The sequence below is a fragment of the Gopherus evgoodei genome, chromosome 2 (genome assembly GCF_007399415.2).
Source record: "Gopherus evgoodei ecotype Sinaloan lineage chromosome 2, rGopEvg1_v1.p, whole genome shotgun sequence".
NCBI classification, from domain to species: Eukaryota; Metazoa; Chordata; order Testudines; family Testudinidae; genus Gopherus; species Gopherus evgoodei.
Window position 1 is genome coordinate 1,442,551 of NC_044323.1, and position 20,979 is coordinate 1,463,529.

The 20,979-nt window shown below is 46.0% G+C and overlaps 1 protein-coding gene across 14 annotated transcripts in view; it reads left to right on the plus strand.

Annotated features, from left to right (window-relative positions):
- MAP4 (microtubule associated protein 4) overlaps positions 1-20,979 on the plus strand; it is a 271,212-nt gene that overhangs the window by 137,754 nt on the left and 112,479 nt on the right. The window contains exon 1 of one of the 14 annotated variants that reach the window (XM_030549748.1): positions 19,990-20,020. The exons of the other annotated variants lie outside the window; for them this stretch is intronic. The gene's annotated coding sequence lies outside the window, so the exon portion shown is untranslated. Of the gene's footprint in view, positions 1-19,989; positions 20,021-20,979 lie in introns of those variants that run through there. 14 annotated transcript variants of the gene reach the window in all.

The following is a 20,979-nucleotide window of genomic DNA, read 5'->3' on the forward strand; positions in this document are numbered from 1 at the left end:
TCAATCATGGAGGGTGAGGTCCTCTAAACTCAGGAACCAATCCATGCAACAAACCTTGATGCCAACTCTGCCCACATATTTACACCGGTGAAACCATCACATGACCTAACTAGATCAGCCACATCATCACTGGTTCATGCACCTGCACGTCCAGCAATGTAATATACCAGCAGTGCCCCTCTGCTATGTACATTGGCCAAACTGGACAATCCCTACGTAAAAGGATAAATGGACACAAGTCAGATATTAGGAATGGTAGCCATCCTGCAGTAAAAAAACTTCAAGACCAGACTCCAAAGAGAAACTGCTGAGCTTCAGTTCATTTGCAAATTTGACACCATCAGCTCAGGATTAAACAAAGACTGTGAATGGCTAGCCAACTACAAAACCAGTTTCTCCTCCCTTGGTGTTCACACCTCTGCTGCTAGCAGAGGACCTCACCCTCCCTGACTGAACTAACCTAGTTATCTCCAGACTGATTTTTGCCTGCGTATTTATACCTGCCTCTGGAAATTTCCATTACATGTGTCTGATGAAGTGGGTATTCACCCACGAAAGCTCATGCTCCAAAACGTCTGTTAGTCTATAAGGTGCCACAGGACTCTGTTGCTTTTTACAGATCCAGACTAACATGGCTACCCCTCTGATACTCTAAAATTTCTCTGTCAGGTATTTTGAACATGTGTGACTCTTGAATTTCTGTAATCTCCTCTGGTCCCCTAAGTGGTGTTGATCCTCTCCTACCCCTGTGTATCTTTACAGCCTTATACACGATGAACTATTTGCAGTAGAAGCAGTCTTGTAAATTCAGTGTTTCATAAGGACTCTTTTTACATAAAGCCTGATCCAATGCCCATTGAAGCCAGCTGGAGTATTTCAATTGACTTACATAGGTATTGTGCATTTTTAGGGAGCCTGTCATATTATCTAGGCACTCATTTATCCTTTTATTTCTCCATACTCATAACTATGTTTTTAGGCGTGTCATGTTGATCTCATTTACTGTTAGTTTTTTATACACACACAATCAATACAATTTTTAAATTTTCTTTCTTCTTTGGGTCGAAGAACTTTTCAATGGCTGCAAAGAACTCAGCAGCATTGTGAAAGGACCCTGAAGTAAAACAATTATAGACTACTCTAGTTATATTCAAACTCTGTGCAATTCACAACAAAACAATCTCTGCAAAAACCAAAGTGTAGTGTAAAACCAGATTTTTAAATTTTAGATTTAATACACTAAGGTGACGTACAGTAACACTGGTAAGGAACCTTTATTAATGACTAATTGCCTGTATCCCTCTAAAATTCATTTAAAATGTTGCTCTGATACAGTGGGTTTATTATGGGTAGAAGTAGGGTTCTTCAGTAGAGCTGTTTCACTCACTGAGCTCTCACTTGTGCATATGACAACAATTGTGGAAATAAACCTCTCGAGTCTTTAGTGTAAAAATAGGACTTAAAGTGCTTTTGTTATTTAACACACAAAGAAACAAATAAAAAGAAAATCTATCCAGAAGCAGGTGGTCTCTAATGGGTCAGGCACCTTGTTATAGCTCAGAAATGGCTGTTTCGTTATTCAGTGACTCAGCTAAAAAAATTATTGTTTGTTTCCTCCTAGAATCAGAAACTGACATGGGCCTGCACCACCTTTTAGTTACTAGTTTTTAGCCCTCTCACAGCTATCCTGCATAGTGACACTTTCTCTTTTTCTCCATTTTCCAGAGAGACACCGTTTTAGAATGGGGTGAGAGAGAAAACCAAGGCATAACAATCAAGAAAGCATATTTAAAAATCAAGGCTGGGCATGTAGTAGAATGTGTGATCTTTGCAGAGCACTGCATGCATATGTGGTTCAGTACGTAATTGCCAGTGATCTGTCTGAGGCTTGTGGGCAATGTCTGAATCTGACTCATATCTGAGATGCAGGGGGCTTTACATACAAGAGTCTGGAAAACTTAGTGCGTGTGGAAGCTGAATTATAGCTTTATTTTGCAGCCCAGAGCCTACTGACAATACATCTTCTTCATTCAAATTTGAAATGCAAATACCAAATGACTTGCTTTCTGAGCGTCTAATTTTCCCCAGCAGGAAATGCGAGCTTGGGAGATAATTTTGCTCATTCAGCAGCAAGGCAGTGCAATACATCTTTCCCAGGCTTTTGTTTAAGCTTGTTGTTTGTAGGGAAAACATCACTTAAGGAAGATACAGCTTCTGAAGAATGAGGAGAAATAAGGGCATGTACTTATCGCAAAAAGTGGCAGCATTAATCTTTATATAGGTTACATTAAAAACTCGTTCTGAAAGAACATTGAGTGCAAAGTCAAGCACTGAAAAGTTAAGAAGGCCAGATTGCCTGTTCAACCTTAATTCAGTCCACTTGTGCGAGTGGATTGTGAGACAGCCTTTAACTCCATAATCATAGTATATTATTTCCCAGGCCCCCTGCTTCGTTAAGTGGATGGATAGTTGTGCTATAATTCTTTATATCATTTAATATGAGGCCCCAGGCCTCATTTAACACACACCATACAAACCCCACACTGAATAATCTCCCCCCCCCCTGGTTTTTTCTATGGTGCTGTCATTGCAGTCTCCAAGTGCTTCACGGACATTAATGAACTTATCACAAAACCCCTCTGAGATACGTGACGATAATACCATTTTACAGATATTGAGGCGCAGAGAGACTAAAACCAAAATTGTTGTGTCCACTAGCACTGGGTGCCAATTTGAAACATCCAAGGGCCTAATTTGTTTGAGTACTTAGAAGTTCTATAGCACGTATGTTCAAGGCACAACTCCAATTGACTTTAGCTGCATTTGTGAGCTTTCAGCACTTCTGCAATGTGGCCTCATGTCTCTCATTGGGTGAGGAAAATGAGGAACACACAATCAGGAAAAATAATATGGAAAAAATAGTGTGTGATCATGTAATTAAAGACTGTATCATAATGCATATACATTATGGGGTACAAATTAGGGTTACATGGGCAACCTTAATTCTGGCATTTCCTAACTTTTGAGTGCTTGACTTGGCAACTTTAATATTTAATGTAGTTTTAATATTTCCTAATTTTTTTAGAAAAGCAAATGCAAAACCAAATTCCATCTGTGGGACCATATTGACCCTGAATTTGGGTCATCATCAGGGTTTGGACATTATATCCGCAGCATAGACCTCTACTACGTGAGCTGAGATTGTAATAGTGTTAGTGTTTTTCAAGTCTTCTGGAATCTTCTCATTATACCAGATATGAAGAATAAGTTTCCTACCAGGGAGAGGGATAGCTCAGTGGTTTGAGCATTGGCCTGCTAAACCCAGGGTTGTGAGTTCAATCCTTGAAGGGGCCACTTAGGGATCTAGGGCAAGATCGGTACTTGGTCCTGCTAGTGAAGGCAGGGGGCTGGACTCAATGACCTTTCAGAGTCCCTTCCAGTTCTATAAGATAGGCCATATCTCCACACATAATATACTATAGGTAGCAGCAGGAGGCTGAATATGTGGGCCAGGCCCTTGAGGGAGATCTGGCGCACACTTTGCCAGTGGATTTCACCACTGTCTGCTGATAGTAGAGGAATTAGGACATTGGGTTCAATTTCAGGTTATGGAGGGGACTGTGCTCTAGTATTTATCATCCCTTCTGCCTCTGTTCTCCCTCTCTGCTCCAATCTTCCCCTCCATTTGTTCCTATATACCCCCTACACTCTCCCGGCTCTTGTCTTCCCCTTTGCTCCCTCCACCCCTCCTGGCTGCTGCAATTCCATCTCCCAGTGTGTACCTTCCTCACCCCTCTATCCTAAGTCAAGCTGCTTCCTTTTTCTTCTTGCTGCCCGGGCGCCAGCAAGAGGAGCACTGAGAACACAAAAGAGATGATTTCCCTGTTGTCTGTTCTGTTGCCCACTACCACAGTGGCCCAGAGGAAGTCCTGCTCTGCCTGCCCTTGCGGCCCCAGGATGGAGCATGCTCAGTCACTCTGTGTGATGGCACATCTGCAGTCCAATCGTATGTAAGAGCTACGCGGGGCTGAAGCATGATCACTGTGCACAGAATCTTTGGAGAATTTAGCAGCCAAATTCTACCAAGTTTCTACTGAGCATGTGCAAATTGAGATTTTCCAGAGGCTCATAAGTTGGCCAAATTTGGGTGTTCTGTCACAGGAATAGTAAAAAGCATGTGTCAGACACATGGGTTCTCCTTTGCCAAATTTCAAGAATCTGCTCCAAAGCATGGAGACACTGGAGCTCTTTAAAGAAAAGTTCTTGGAACAAACTTAACATGAGGAAAACAATGTTGTTGTTTTTTCCTGCTCATCTTCAGAAATGACTAAAGCCAGATATATACTGATATAAGTATGTCGCTCAGGGGTGTGAAAACTCCATCACTGACTATTTTTAAATCAAGAGTGGATGTTTTTCTAAAAGATCTGTTCTGGGAATTATTGGAGAAGTTCTATGGCCTGTATAATACAGGAGGTCAAACTAGATGATCATAGTGGCCCCTTTTGGCCGTTGAATCTATGAATACTGCTCTTTAGGTAGAGGAAGCAACAGTCATTCAGATTCATTTAAACATTTAGATTGTGTAAGAATCCTAAACCTAATTTAAAGTCACACAATTACTGGAGAATTAACTTCCCACCATCCCCCAGTTTCAAAAACCCAGTAAAATACTTAGCTCATAGCCTGTTTCCCCCCCCGCCCCCCCCACTGTGGCTGGAAGGGCTTCTACCCCACAGCAGATGAGAATCTGCTGGCATGAAGGTATTTCTTCCTGCTAAACTGAAACACTCATTTTTTCCTGTCCTTTGTCCCTCCTTCCCCACATTTTCCCTAATTTTCTAAGGTGCTACTCAAGGCTTTGGCATAGGATTCTGACTTGATTACTCAAAGCATAAGTAGTTATCTCAGGAGACCTGTTATTTGTTTGTTAGGCCTGATCTGAGACTCAGGCATTTTGCATCCAGAACCTACTTCTCATTTAATGGTTGAACAGCACAGTGCAGGGTAGATTGATTTAATAATGATTTAAATCAGCAAGCAGGAAGCCTTGATTTAAATCATTGATTTTAATAATTTTGCATTTGTACTTTATTTCCCTCAAGAGAGCTTGATTCTCATTGGTTTGTAACCATTAAAACTTGTTGATTTGCAACTAAATATAGATAGCCTTTACCATTACACTTGATGCTTCTTTTTGCTAACCAGGAAGATATGTTATATCTATACACATTTGTTTAAGCAATTATGAAGCTTATCTTATTTTTAATGAGATTCTTAATTTTTCCATTTTTAGTATATTAGAAAATGGGAATGAAGCCTTTTTCTTAGTAGATTTTATTTTTTTATTGCAATTTGTCAAGCTCTGTTTGGATGGAAATTCAAATTAAATTAAAAATGTACAAAAACGGCATTTACATTTGTTTAGTAAATAAAACTACTTCAAAAGTTCTGGATACATAAGAAAAAATTATCAAAACATGTTTTGCATATAAGACTGATTTATTAAACAAAGGAAATAGCAGTAGTTAGTGAATTAAAGTGATTGTTTCTGGTCAACATGTCTGTCAAGGTTTTAGAATCTTCAATATTCAGATATCCTGGCAATATAGGATATTTCATTCTGAAATCCCAGGTCTTTGACTCTTAACGTTGCATTTCGGTGGATGTATTTCTTGCTTTGGGTTCCCTTTAGTATTTGGCCTGGTCATGGGAGACTGCCATTTCTCACTGGTTGGATCTTAACTTAGTGACATCTAGCAGCTTTTGCAGCAATGCAGGACATAGTGGAGAGCACATTCTTTTTATTAAACCTTTGTTGAAATGGCTTCTGAACTGTGAGCTCTGTCAGATATTCCTTGCAGCTTCTCAAGGAAGCTTTTTTTGGTCCTTAATATTCTCACCCATTTTATTGCCCTCAGGGGATTGTATTAGCTTCTTACCGGTAAAGCTGATTTTTTTGGTTGCGGTGCCCGCAGCCGGATTTGATTGAACAATGTCTCTGATAGGGTGGTCTTTCTTCCTCATCTGCATCTTCTGAAACTCCCCTTTGTAGAATTAATGTTGCTAAAATCTGTAGAGCAGCCATGAGACAGCCCAGTGTGTACTTCCAGCAATCCATACTACTAGATGCAAAGGCTAGGTCAGATGCCTGCTTTATTAGGGCAACATTGCAGTCCCTATAGAAACCATCTTACTCAGCTGTTCACCTAATCACTAGGGCAAGTGTGTATTTCCTGAAGAGTGCAGAACTCTGAAGGCAATTCAATATAGTAACCCTGATTACTTAGCAGTAACTGCAGTCCCCAGAATACTGTTTATCCATAGATCAGTGCTTCTGTGGCAGCATTCCTCTGGAGTCTGTGTTCGGGACAGGCAAATAGAAACTGAAGAGTATGAGGAAACAGCAATGGTGCCTCTCTTTGGCTACTGTAGGAGCAGATCAGTTCATGTTAAGAGGCATGTAACCTCACTGCAGCATAACTGTTTTTAACGTTTTGAGGGTTTTATCGGAGCACAGTTCCAAAAGTCTGGATGTAAGGAAGCAATGTACTCAGAGACCTCCAGTTACTGGAAACTTAACCTAGGTTTTTTTCTGAGACTTTATTGTACCTAACTATCTTTCATGTGCCTTATATCCCAACCCCAAATATGCAGACTCTTTACATTGGTTTTCCTGTAAGTTACAGCACTTCATCTTAACTTAATTTACATGTATTAGACTAGTGACACAAATATAAGGTTAGTATATTGTCTTCATTTCCTCGTGCCTGGGGCATCCCTCCCTTTTACCTAGTTATTGTTTTTCTTTCCCAAACATCAGAGAGGTCTTGTCCTTTAGGCCATCTCTCATCAGTACCTCCTCTTTTCCCTCTCCCATCAACTTACCAACTGTCATGGAATATTCCAGTTGTAAGGATCCATCCCTCCTTTCACTTTAGTTTAAATCTTTTCTTCTCTTAGGCTTGAAATTTCAGCTGCTCTGTTTCTAGACAGCTCATTGTAATGAGGAGCTGAAAGCCTGTGCTGTTTTGTGGGTGTAATTCATAAAATCATCTGTATTTAAAAAAAAATAGCTGAGAACTTAAAAATTGGATGGTAACAGTTTGTGAATCCCAGTGATAATTGAACCTGATAATATTTTGAACCAAAAAAGTGCTCAGCCATACTGGTAGCTGCTTCCATAACTTCACACTTACTCAACAGACATTCTAGGCTTCAGGTGACACACAATGATGTTCCTGGAATCTTATAGAGATCGTGGTATTGTATTGGAACCAACCGAAAACAGGGCCCCAGAGTGCTAGCTAGCCACCATACAAACAGAGTAGCAGACAGTGCCTGTCTCAAAGATCTTACAAGCTTAATAGATAAGACTGCCAAAGGGTAGGGAAAGGGGATATAACACAATGTGGTGATTGTGCTGGGCAGGGGTCGGCAACCTTTCAGAAGTGGTGTGCCGAGTCTTCAGTTATTGCACTCTAAGTTAAGATTTTGGGTGCCAGTCAGACATTTTAACGTTTTTAAAAGGTCTCTTCCTATAAATTTGTAATATATAGCTAAACTATTGTTGTATGTAAAGTAAATAACATTTTTAAAATGTTTAAGAAGCTTCATTTAAAATTGCGTTAAAATGCAGAGCCCCCCAGATTGGTGGCCAGGACCTGGGCAGTGTGAGTGCCGCTGAAAATCAGCTCGTGTGCCGCCTTCGGCATGTGTGCCATAGGTTGCCTACCCCTGGTGTCGGGAGTGCTGCTGAGTACTCGTACACCCCCTCCCTTCTATAGGCACCGGATAGTAATAGTAAACTGTGAATTTGTCAGGTGAGTGAAAATGTAATTTCTAGCTGCTATTTCAGTGTGATTAGCAGACTTATTCTTAGACATAAAAATCTTCAGGATTAAAAGTGACAGAAGCCAATTGTGCTTTCAAATTGCTCATGGAATAATTTCTTTCAATTATAATAAATACTCTTTCCTGGCTGTATATCCTTAAGCCACGTAGGATTGCAGCCTGGCAGCTTCAGTGCAGATTTCCTCAAGCTGACTCACTAATGACTTCAGTCTAGACCTGAAGGGATCCACATTCTCTGTAGGTGGAAGTGTTAGGTAAATAAAGCAAGTCCTCACTCACCTCTCCAGCACCCGAGTTCGTGCGGAGTTGGTATGGGGCACACAATTCTGTCAGAGACCAGACACCAATGCGTTGATCAACGGGCTCACACTATCCTTAGCTCTAAAAGCTTTAGATTAAATGTGGCCCCTTTATTAGGGGTGAGCATCAATATTTATACACAGAAGTAAACAAAGTGATTAACAAAAGATAATGGTCATGCATAATCAATCAAGATTTTACAGGAAAAGCAAGTTAACAAATGCATAGAGATAAAGGCTAATGGCTACTTGAGAAAGGGGGTGTCATGAGTAGTTTGCAGGTCAGTGTTTTGTTCAAAAGGGTTCAGGAAGGATTATGCAGAGACAGCCAGTCTGGGTGTGTTTTGGCTCTCCAAAGTTCACCAAAAGTTTAGACCCAACAGAAGGTGGCACAGTCTCCATGGCAGTTCAGTGGGTCCAGGGCTGCTTCTGGAGCAGAGACTGCAACTCTGATTTTGCTCTATAAACATTCATCCCCCAAGGCTTTTAAGTATTGACAGAAGACTGTAAACGTGATTCACTCAGGACCATTTAGTTTTGAGCTTTTATTACAGAAGAGGTAGGAGTTTGTGTAACGGCATGAGGTCAGGTGGAATATGTTTAATCTTTCACCATCCAGTCCTTCATTCCTTCTTTTCCCTCCCAGTTTTGTGACTAAAGCAAATCATAAACATGTATGTGAGGCTTATAACATTCTATGCTTTCAGACAAGGATCTCAAAGCACTTGAAATTTTTAACTTCATGACATCCCAGAGAGGTAGGTCAATATTATTCCATTTTACAGATGTGGAAACGGAAGCACTTGAAAGATTGAGGACATAATCCTGCAGGATGCTGAGTGCCCTCAGCTCACTTTGAAGTCAGTGAGAGTTAGCGATGTTCCACACCTAACATTTTACAGGATCAGGCCTTATATTACTTGCCAAAGGTCACATGAGTCATTGTCGGATCAAGGGATAACCCAGAGTTTGACTCTCTTTAGAGACTATTAGATGACACTGCTTGCCGTGTGTGACCCATTACAGAAATACACAGTAGACTAGAAAACAAGGAAAATTACTAAGAATAATAATTTTAAGAATAGTTGGCAGCCAGTATCAAGCAGAGTGCGTCAGGTGTCAGTCCTTGGGCCAGTTTTGTTCAACATCTTCATTAATGATCTGGATGATGGGATTGATTGCACCCTCAGCAAGTTCGCAGATGACACTAAGCTGGGGGGAGAGGTAGATACACTAGAGGGTAGGGATAGGGTCCAGAGTGACCTGGACAAATTGGAGGATTGGGCCAAAAGAAATCTGATGAGGTTCAACAAGGACAAGTGCAGAGTCCTGCACTTAGGATGGAGGAATCCCATGCACTGCTACAGGCTGGGGACCGACTAAGTGGCAGTTCTGCAGAAAAGGACCTGGGGATTACAGTAGACCAGAAGCTGGATATGAGTCAACAGTGTGCCCTTGTTGCCAAGAAGGCTAACTGTTAGCACACTTTATTAGTTTCCTCAGCTTCCCTATTTGTCAAATGGGGGTAATGATACTTGCTGCTTTTGTAAACTGATCTGAGCTGTATTGCTGTAACGCACTATATAAGAGCTAGGTACTTACGTAAAGCAAGCAAAGCTTTGTTTTCTGTTGGTTTTACTGTCGTAGCCCACAGCAGCAGCGTCTGGGTCTCCATTGCCCAGTCTCCGGTGTTTTTGCTATAACAACTGCTTTATAAATGCAGATATAAATCAAAATGTATCCACAGCATTATAGAGTTTTGTTATATTTAGCAGTTCTAAGCATACTTCTTCTTGTCCTGTTCTCTAGCCACTGTCTTGGTTTCCTGCTTTCTCTCCATTCCCAGCATGCCCTACATTCCAGGGAAATTCCCCTTCCTTTCATTTAAAGGCACAGATGTAATCACACTGCCGCTTACAAAAACATCTTAAAATAATAATTTAAGTTATTTCCTCCTGCTTACCTGCCAATGCCATAAAGTTCTGGCTTCTCTTCTGGTACAGTAGGTACCAACAACTTATAAATGTGTGTTTTTATTCTAGCTGTAGCACTAGAAGCTTTTTCTAAAGCATTTAGAGCCCACTCAAAGCCCATTGGGGTCAATGAGACTTTTGGATCAGGGGAAATGTCCATAGGGGAAATTCCTGTCAAATTCCCCTAATTTTTCTCAGTCTGTTTCCTCACATTGGCGTAAACATTTCCCTCTTCCTATTATTTCATGCTATGCCCTATAGGCAGACAAAAGACAGTCATGTTCCTGTCCGGAGGAGCTTACAGCTTAAATAGGTGCTTATAGTAGACGTTAATTAAATCCCTTGCTACTCTACCCTGCAAATAATTTTGAATAATGAGGTCTCTCCAAATTTATAATAGCACTTTGCAAACCTTAATTATCATGGTCTGTTTCAGTAAAATATTGCTGTTAAATTGTCAGTTTGCCTGCGAATCATCTAATCTGACACCAGTTTATCGACAAACATTGTCTGCATTGACCCCCCCCCGACCCCTTCCATGCACACAGCAGTTTTGTTCCCTCCACATCCACACCTTTATCCTTTGCATGCAGGAAGCAGTGCTGTCTTAAAGTCTGGCCTGGGAAGCTTGTACACCCTCCTTTCTGAAGTGAACCATATCAAATTCAGTCATTTAGCAGTATAATAGCTAAGAGACATCAACAGAAAACCGAGCATACTCTTGCCAAACTGGGAACTGGTTTAGGATGCTAGTAGCATCTGTAGAATTCCATTGTGATAGCTAGGAGTCTTCCATCAATAGTAGTCTGAAATTGAACATTGTGTAAAGTTCTCCTTTTCTAAACACATTTTTTTCCTGTCTTGGTGCATGTGTATTAACATACAGAGGTGGTGTATGCACTTGTATATGTATTGTGCATTGTTCTCAAAACGCTTTAATAGATGTATACATTTTAAATTCCCATTTTCTGGCCCTCAACGGTACATCTAGGATTTGGCAATATACTTGTATTACTAACTGCATGTAATTAACTGGCACCGATATGCCAATAGGCATCTTTAGGTAACTATGACCTTTTAATAAAGCCTTATGCTGTTCCCCTTGAATCTCTCGTGTCTGCTCTTCAAGACTCCCAATCTGTCTTGTTCAGTCTCATCAGTCAGAACTCCCTTCCTGCTCAATGACGCTTTCCCCCCATGCACTGCATTGTCCCTCATCCTATGTGTTCTCCGTTGATTCCCATACAAGCCTGGCAAACCCCAGACTGTTTATAAGATTTTCAGATAAATTGTAGGTTGGAGCAGAATAGAGGGAATCTTTATGGACAGTTATGAAACAGAGTTTTCTGAGATCTCGTATGAACATGGAATTGCCAGACTGGACCAGATGATTCAAATAACTGCCGGTACTTGGGCTTTCACAAAACAACCAAATATTGAGAGACTTGCAATAAAATCGCATATTGACAACACTGGGATTCTGACTTTGGGCCTATGGTAATTGTAACTTTTGGTGTAAGTTAACCCTTGCAGGAGCCCAGTAGGCTGTATTCGACTCAGAATTTGAGTTCATTCAGATCCCAGTGTTTTCCTCTGTCCCAGCTCTTACTAATGGGTCTCTGCTGCTTTTGTTTTTCTTTCTGAAGGGATTAGACATTTCAGTTCAGTTTATACAGTAGTAGTTACTGGAGATGCATACATAGCCCCCGCAGGGACAAGTATTCTTCAAGTCCTTGCTCATATCGATTCCATTTAGGTGTGTGCGTGCACCGCGTGCACATTTGTTGGAAGATTTTTACCCTAGCAACACTCAGTGGGTCGGCTGGGTCGCCCCCTAGAGAGGCGCAGCCATGGCGCCGGATATATACCCCTGCCGACCCAACGGCCCTTCAGTTACTTCTTACTGCCCGTGTCAGTCTTTGGAGCAGTGGAGCACGGCTTAGCTGATCTCCACCTCCCTAGCTACTCGTAGTTCTCTTACTAATCCTTGTGTATATAGTTATAGTTGTAGTTAGTTTTACTCGTTCTGTAATATAGTTAGTGTTTATAGTTGAGAGGGGTTCGGGGATTAGCCCCTTCCCCGCACTGTACCGGGCCCATGCCCGGCTCACCAGGCTTCAAACCGTGCTCGGCCTGCCACAAGCCAATGCCAACGGGAGGTCCCCACGACTCCTGTCTTAAGTGCCTTGGGGAATCCCATCTCTCGGATAAGTGCCGGATCTGTAAGGCCTTCAAGCCCAGGACGAAGAAGGAGTGGGACTTTCGTCTCAAACAGCTTCTGATGGAGGCAGCTCTTATTCCTCCGGCTTCGGCACTGAGCACCGGACAGTCCGCATCAGGCAGAAGCGTCTCTTCGGCACCGGATCACGCCAGTATCACTAAGGCCCCTCGGCACTGACTGGCGCCGGCACAGATGTCTGCTCGGCACCGTTCTCTCTCCCCGCAGGTTAAGAAACATAAGACTCCTGCTGCTTCCGTGCTGCCTGCACCACAATCAGAGCACCCGCCTAAGTCGGACTGCCTGGCACCGACACCTACCGTGGCACCGCCAGCTTCAGCACTGTCAATTCCGGTCCCACAAGGACTGTTGAGTCTGGTGCCTGAAAGCTCCCCGGTGCACGCCGTGGTTGAGCTCACTATTCCCTCCACGCCGGAGACCTTTTCCACGGTGAGGGAGCTAATCGCGCTGATGGAGTCTGCGCCGCCTCAACTCCCGGCACCGCCGGTGTGGGTTATGCAATAGATCGGCACGCCTGCCCTGCTGAGACCATCCTCTATCTGCTCTGCTGAGAGGCACCGATCATGATCGCGGTCCCACCAGTGCTCTCGGTCATGTCGCCGATCCCGGTCTCAACACCGCTCGCAGTCCCGGCACCGCGCTCCATCTTGGTACCAGTCGCACTCGCAGCACCGTTCAGCGTCCCGTTCGCCAGCACGGTATTCTCGACACCAATCTAGCTCCCGGCACCGTTCCTGGCACTGCGCCTCTCGCAGCTGCTTTAGATGTCGAGCTTCGAGATCCTGGTCGACCTCCCAGCACTGCTCCGGTTGCAGGTCCTGGTCTCATTCCCGGTACCGCTCTATGGTACCGCACAGAGAGAGAGATCGTCTAGAGATGGAGACCCTTCCCAGGGCTTTTCAGCTCCTCCGTGGCCATCTCGACACACATCTGCGTCATCTCACGTGGACAGTGCTTCCTATGCACAGGACCGTGACTCAGATGTGCCCAGCCAAGTCTTCCAGGAGACCTAGGCCCAAGAACAAGGACGTCATCAGTGGTCATTCTGGACACCTTGGGCATATCACCAAGCCCAAGGTGTGCCTCCAGTGCCATCACGCTCCGTATCATCGGAACACCGGGTGTCGGAGGTGACTGTCAGCCGCCCGCCTCCTGCAGATACAAAGGAAGCTCCCATGCACTCAACAGACCCTCAGGTTCCACCTGAGCCAGACATTGCCCAAGAACAGGAGCCCACACAGGACCCTCTTGTCCCTGGCCTTTCCTCTTCCTCCTCTCCAGATGAAGTGGTGGCAGGGACATCCTCCTTATGCCCTCCTCCAATTGACCTGAGGGCACATCAGAACCTCCTGAGATGCATAGCCCTGAATATGAATCTTCAGGCGGAGGAGGTCCCGGAGATAGAGGATCCTGTGGTGGATATTTTGTCAGCTGACACCCCCACAAGAGTGGCCTTGCCGTTCATTCGCACGATCCAAGCAAATGCTGATACCATCTGGCAGTCTCCAGCCACTATTCTGCCCATGGCTAGGGGAGTTGAGCAGAAGTACATGGTACCCTCTAAGGGGTACGAGTACCTGTACGTGCCCCCTTCTCCCTGCTCCCTTGTTGTGCAATCAGTCAACGAAAGGGAGCACTATGGCCAGCAAGCTCCGGCTCCGAAATCAAAGGAGGCTAGGCGCATGGACTTATTGGGCCGCAAGATATACTCTGCTGGGGCCCTCCAACTCAGAGTGGCAAACCAGCAAGCCCTCCTTAGCTGGTACAACTATAACACCTGGGCGGTGGTTGGAAAATTCACGGAGTTAGTTCCCCAAGACTCCCGTCAAGAGTTTGCTGCCCTTTTGGAGGAAAGGAAGAAGGAGGCAAGAACTTCTCTCCAGGCCTCGCTGGACGCAGCAGACTCTGCAGCCAGAACTCTGGCTTCAGGAATTGCCATGAGGCGAATATCATGGCTTCAGATGTCAGGCCTTCCACCTGAACTGCAGCACACCATACAGGACTTGCCCTTCAATGGCCAAGGCCTGTTTTCTGAAAAGACTGACCCTAGGCTGCAAAGCCTGAAGGACAACAGGGTGATCATGCGCTCACTCGGGATGCACACACCAGTGACTCAGCGCAGATCCTTCCATCTCTAGCCTCACTGCCCTTACTCCTCGCCTCAGCCACGACAGGACTTTGGCAGAATGCGTGGCCGAGCCAATCGCAGATGGCAGTCAGGACCCCAAGGGGGTCAGAATCAGGGTCCCTCCAAACCACCCGTGGGATCCAAACCAAACTTTTGAAGGCACGCCTGAGGACGGCGTACCAGTTGTTTCCCAGGATCCTTCCCCTCCTTTTTACAACCACCTTTCCCTTTTCCTCCCTGCATGGACCCAACTAACTTCGGATCGTTGGGTCCTACGCACGGTAGAATTCAGATACCACCTCCAGTTTATCACACCCTTTATCCTCATCCCTCTTCAGGGACCCCTCTCATGAGCAATTCCTCTTGCAAGAGGTACGGACGCTCTTTGCCATGGGAGCTATAGAGGAGGTACGAAAGGACTCAAGGGGTTCTATTCCCACTATTTCCTAATCCCCAAGGCGAAGGGAGGTCTCAGACCAATTCTAGACCTGCGAGGACTCAACAAGTTCATGATAAAGTTGAAGTTCCGCATAGTATCCCTGGGGACCATCATCCCATCCTTGGATCCCGGAGACTGGTATGCCGCCCTCGATATGAAGGATGCCTATTTTCACTTTGCCATTTACCCTCCACACAGACGGTACCTCCGATTTATGGTCAACTGTCAACATTTCCAATTTATGGTCCTTCCGTTTGTCCTCTCTGCAGCCCCATGGGTATTCACAAAATGCATGGCTGTAGTCGCCACCTCCCTCCGTCGTCGTCGGATACGCATCCTCCCGTATCTCGACGATTGGCTCATTCGAGGGATCTCCAAGACCCAAGTCACCCGTCATGTGGGCATCGTCAAGGACCTATTCGAGTGACTAGGCCTGATGATCAACATAGAGAAATCCACTCTGGTTCCCCCACAAAGAACAGAATTCATTGGGGCCATTCTGGACTCCAGTCTCTCCAGGGCCTGCTTACCACAGCCTCGGTTTCAGGTGATGGTATCAATTATACAAGGCCTACAAAACTTCCCGACAACTTTGGCTCGCACTTGTCTCACCCTCGTGGGTTACATGGCTGCCTGTACGTTTGTGACCAAACACTCCAGACTACGTCTCCGTCCCTTTCAAACTTGGCTTTCCTCGGTATCCTGCCTGGGCAGAGACAGTATAGATATGATCCTTACGATCCCCTCGGTCATCCTAAGCTCCCTGGACTGGTGGTTGACACCCTCCCTGGTCTGTGCAGGGGTGCCATTCCATCCGCCTCAGCCTTCAATGACCCTCACAATGGACACATCATCTCTCGGCTGGGGTGCTCACCTTGAACATCTCCACACTCAAGGCCTTTGGTCAACTCAGGAACTGGCCTTGCACATCAATGTGCGGGAGCTGAGAGCAGTCCGCCTCGTGTGCCAGGTGTTTCAAGGGCATTTACAAGGCCGTTGTGTCTCAGTGTTCACGGACAACACAGTGGCCATGTTTTACATAAACAAACAGGGAGGAGCACGTTCCTCCCCCCTTTGCCAGGAAGCTGTTCAGCTCTGGGACTTCTGCATAGCCCACTCGAAAGACCTGGTAGCATCTTTTCTCCCCGGGGTTCGGAACACTCTGGCTGATCAAATCAGCAGATCCTTCCTGTCTCACGATTGGTCGATTTGTCCGGAAGTTATCCATTCTGTTTTCCAGAAGCGGGTCTTTCCCCGCATAGACCTCTTCACCTCCCGCGAGAACAGGAAATGCCAAACGTTCTGCTCCTTCCAAGGTCTCGCTCTCAGATGCATTTCTGATACCGTGGATGAGCCATCTGCTTTATGGCTTCCCACCGTTCCCGCTGGTTCACAGGGTCCTGCTCAAGCTCCACAGAGACAGAGCCCACCTCATCATGATCGCTCCAGCCTGGCCGAGGCAACCCTGGTACACCATGTTGCTCGATCTGTCGATAGCCAACCCAATCCCTCTACCTCTTTGCCCGGACCTGATAACTCAGTACCACGGCAGACTTCACCACCCAGACCTGCAGTCTCTTCACCTCACAGCATGGTTACTGCGTGGTTAAGCCAGTCTGAGTTACGTTGCTCTGCCTCGGTCCAACAAGTGCTCTTGGGTAGTAGGAACCCTTCCACTAGGTTAACATATCTGGTCAAGTGGAAGTGCTTCTCCTGCTGGTGCGACCTACGTAATGTTATTCCCACCGAGGTTCTGGTCCCTACCATCTTGGACTACCTCTGGTCTCTCAAACAGCATAGCCTAGTGGTATCTTCATTGAAGGTGCACTTGGTGGCCATCTCTACCTTCCACCCAGGGGAGAGCGGCCACTCAGTCTTCTCTCACCCCATGGTTTTGAGGTTCCTCAAGGGCTTGGAGCGATTATACCCACAAGTGTGCCGCCCTGCCCCAACTTGGGACCTCAATCTAGTTCTAGCCAAACTTATGACTGCTCCCTTCGAGCCGCTAGCAACCTGCTCGCTGCTGTACCTGTCCTGAAAGACAGCCTTTCTCGTAGCCATTACATCAGCAAGACGAGTTTCCGAGCTTTGGGCTCTCATGGTGCGCCCCCCGTATACAGTGCTTCATAAGGACAAGGTACAGTTGCGACCACGCCCGGCCTTTGTCCCTAAAGAGGTATCGGCCTTTCATATCAACCACGATATCTTCCTTCCGATCTTCCCGAAGCCACACTCATCACGCTGGGAGCAGCAACTGCACTCCCTAGGCGTCCATAGGGCGTTCACATTTTATATCGAGCGAACAAAGCCCTTCCGTAAAACACCACAACTCTTCGTCGTGGTGGCAGACCGGATGAAGGGCCTACCTGTCTCCTCCCAGAGGATTTCATCTTGGGTGACATCGTGCATCTGCACCTGCTATGACTTGGCTCATGTTCCGATGAGCCACCTTACTGCCCATTCTACCAGGGCTCAGGCTTCATCTGCTGCTTTCCTGGCTCATGTACTTATCCAGGACATATGTCGTGCAGCTACCTGGTCCTCGGTCCACACCTTTGCGTCACATTACGCATTGGTTCAACAGTCCAGAGATGACACGGCATTTGGATCAGCAGTTCTACATTCTGTGACATCTCACTCTGACCCCACTGCCTAGGTAAGGCTTGGGAGTCACCTAATTGGAATTGATATGAGCAAGCACTCAAAGAAGAAAAGATGGTTACTCACCTTTATAACTGTTGTTCTTCTTCGAGAGATGTCCCTGTGGGTGCTCCACTCTAGGTATCGGTGTGCCTTTGCGCCTTTGATCAGAGATTTCTGCAGCAGTACTCGTAGCGGCCACGCATGCTCAGAGCCTGGCCCCCGCTCTGAGTATACCTCTAGTGAGCATGCGCGGCCGGTTCCCTCAGTTCGTTCTCTACCGTCCCCGGCTTGAGACGGAGCTCAGCAGACTCCTTAAATTTCTTTCCTCATTTTAAAATAACTTGTAGTTAGACAGTTTCTTGTTAGTTAGTTGTTAGTTAGTGTTACCTACCTTTTTTCTACTGTTTAAAAAAAAAAAAATTGTTCTCTCAGCCGCTTCAGATATGCCTGGCTCCACAGGCTTTAAGCGCTGTTCCTCCTGTAAGGACGCTGTCCCTCCCTCTCTCCGATGGACATCCCTAAACATTTTATGCACTGTGTGAGACCCATATTTCTCCAAAATGTGCTCACTGCACTAAACTAAGCTCCAGAGCGAGAAAGGACAGGGAGATAAAACTTAAACTTATTTTACTTCAAAAATCCCTAGGGTCTGCCTCAGACCCTGGCGTGGACTCTGCCTCCGCTCACCGACACAGCTCTCCCACTTCTAAAAAGCAGAAGAAAGCAACAATACGAGGACACCTTCTGTCAAATTCAAAAGAAGCCCTTAGACACAAACCTTCTCCGGTCAGATCCACAGTCTCCTTACCGGTGCTCCCCCGCCTGAGCACTTTCGATGAGCTGGGCTCCTCTGGCACCGCGTTAAACCCGCCTGTGCTTTCGGCGGCAGCGTGAGGCTCCGGTGCCGAGACGACAGGCTTTCAGTTGCCTGCCTCAATTATGGCACCTATTGGCACCGTGATGAACACGATGCTGACAAATCAGGCCCCCCCGAGGCACCGCAGCATGCTATTAATAGCACAGCACTGACTATGGCACCGGCATTAACAGCGCTACTTGGCACGGAGCCAAGACTAAGAACTCCGGTGCAAGCCTGGGTTCCCTCACAGCAATTCTATCAGCCTTCACCTTCAGCTGCCTCAGCGCTGCCGTTTACCCAGTCAAGTGACCTCCTAGTGTCACCTACGCTGCAATCGCCCTTCCTTAAAGACTGCTTCTCCCTTACGAATGATTCAGGGTCCGAACAGCCTTCCTCCAGTGAGGAAGAGTCTGAACTACAGGGTGATGTTTCAATACAATCAGAATTCCATCCTCGGAGTCCTGTCACCGGCGGGCACAGGAAAATTGTCTCAGACTACTCTCGAGACCCTGCCTCCTGGTGTGTTAACCCCTGGATGGCACCACCTATGCCTTTTCCACCACCATGGCAGTATTGGGCCCCATGAGCACCTTTCCCTCGGCAACACACCCACTATTCCAATCCAACGAGACGCGAATGTCCAGAATATATGACTCACTTGGCGGCACCCTCCCATTCTCAGGATCAATTAACTCCTGCTCCTGAACCAGTACTAACTGAAGTACCAATTGAAACAATGCCTGAAAAAGCTTTAATTCCCTCCCCTCTACCGCCCTCAGACGATTTTTCGAAATTCCAGGATCTCTTTAAAAGGGTTGCCAGCGAGCTTAGAATCAATCTAGAGGAAGTACCGGACCAACAACATGAGTTAACGGACATCCTGCAACCCTCTTCTTCATCCAGACTGTCATTACCAATCAGTGCAGCCCTTCTGGAATCTACTAAGTCAATCTGGCAGGCTCCAGCCACAAGCCAGCCTACCTGCAAACAAGCGGACCGTAAATACTTCATTCCCTCTAAGGGCTCTGAATTCCTTTTCTCACATCCTGTGCCAAACTCACTGGTTGTGGACGCAGCCAATCAAAGGAACAAACAACAGTATTTCCACCATACCCCAGTCAACAAGGAAGGCAAACGCTTAGACCTACTGGGCGTATAGTGTATGCCTCTTCAACCTTACAATTTCGAATTGCCAATTGTACCACAATTCTGGCAAAGTACGACCATAGAAACTATAACAAGTTCATGGACTTCACTGAACACATTCCAGACCAGAAGAAACAACAGTTTACAGCTTTAGTTTCCGAGGGCCAAATCATATCACGCACGGCTCTTCAAGCAGCTCTGGATGCAGCCAATACCACAGCAAGATCCACCACTACTGCTGTGGTCATGTGCTGAGGTTCATGGCTCTCCTCTTCCCTCTTTCCTCGCGAGGTTCAGAGCACCATAGAGGACCTCCCTTTTGATAGTAATAAACTCTTTGCTTCCACCACGAATGAGGTGCTCCACTCAATGAAGGACTCAAGGGCAACTCTTTGATCCTTAGGCATCCAAACCCCTACAACCAGAAGACGACAGTACAGATATCAACCTTACCACCGTCCATGCTACTCCCCATATACTCAGCATTTCCCAAGATCTCAGGATCAACAACACCAACACCAACGCCAGAGATCCGGATACCAGCGGCCTTGCCCCAATTCTTCCGGGATGCCCCAACTTCCTCCAACTAATAAGCAGATTTGAACCTTTGGTCCAGGGTCTCGTAAACATCGTCCCAACTTCAGCGTTTGCACTGCCTACAACTATCTTTGGACACCGCCTACAGCCATTTTTGCACCAATGGCAGAATATTACCACCGACAAGTGGGTTCTAGAGGTCATCACAACTGGGTATTCTATCTCCTTACCTCACACCCACCCTCCCTCCCCGTCCCTCTTCAGGGACACCTCTCATGAGCCACACCTCCAGCAAGAAGTACAACATCTCCTTCGCCTGGGTGCTATCAAACTTGTGCCCAAATGCCACAAGGGGAAAGGGTTCTACTCCCCTTCTTTCTTAACAGAAAAGAAAACTGGAGGATGGCGACCGATCCTCGACCTCAGGAGGCTCAACAAATTTGTCAAAAAGCAAAAGTTCAAGATGATTACTCTCACCACCATAATTTCAGCCCTGGAGCAGGGTGATTTGTTTTCAGCCCTCAACCTACAAAACGCCTTCTTTCACGTCACTCTCCACCCGGCCCACAGATGTTTTTTCTTCGTTTTACCGTCCGCTCAACGCATTTCCAATACAGAGTTCTACCATTCGGCCTTTCCACTGCCCCTCGAGTTTTCTCCAAGCTCCTAGCGGTAGTCACTGCCTACCTCAGGAAAAAAGGAGTCATAATATTCCCTTACCTCGACGATTGCCTCCTGAAGGCCTCCACGTTCGACGAGGCCCTCCACTTCACGCAAATCACCATCGAGTGCTTCCAATCCCTGGGCCTGCAAATAAACGAAAGCAAATCTACATTAAGTCCTACCCAGCACCTGGACTTTA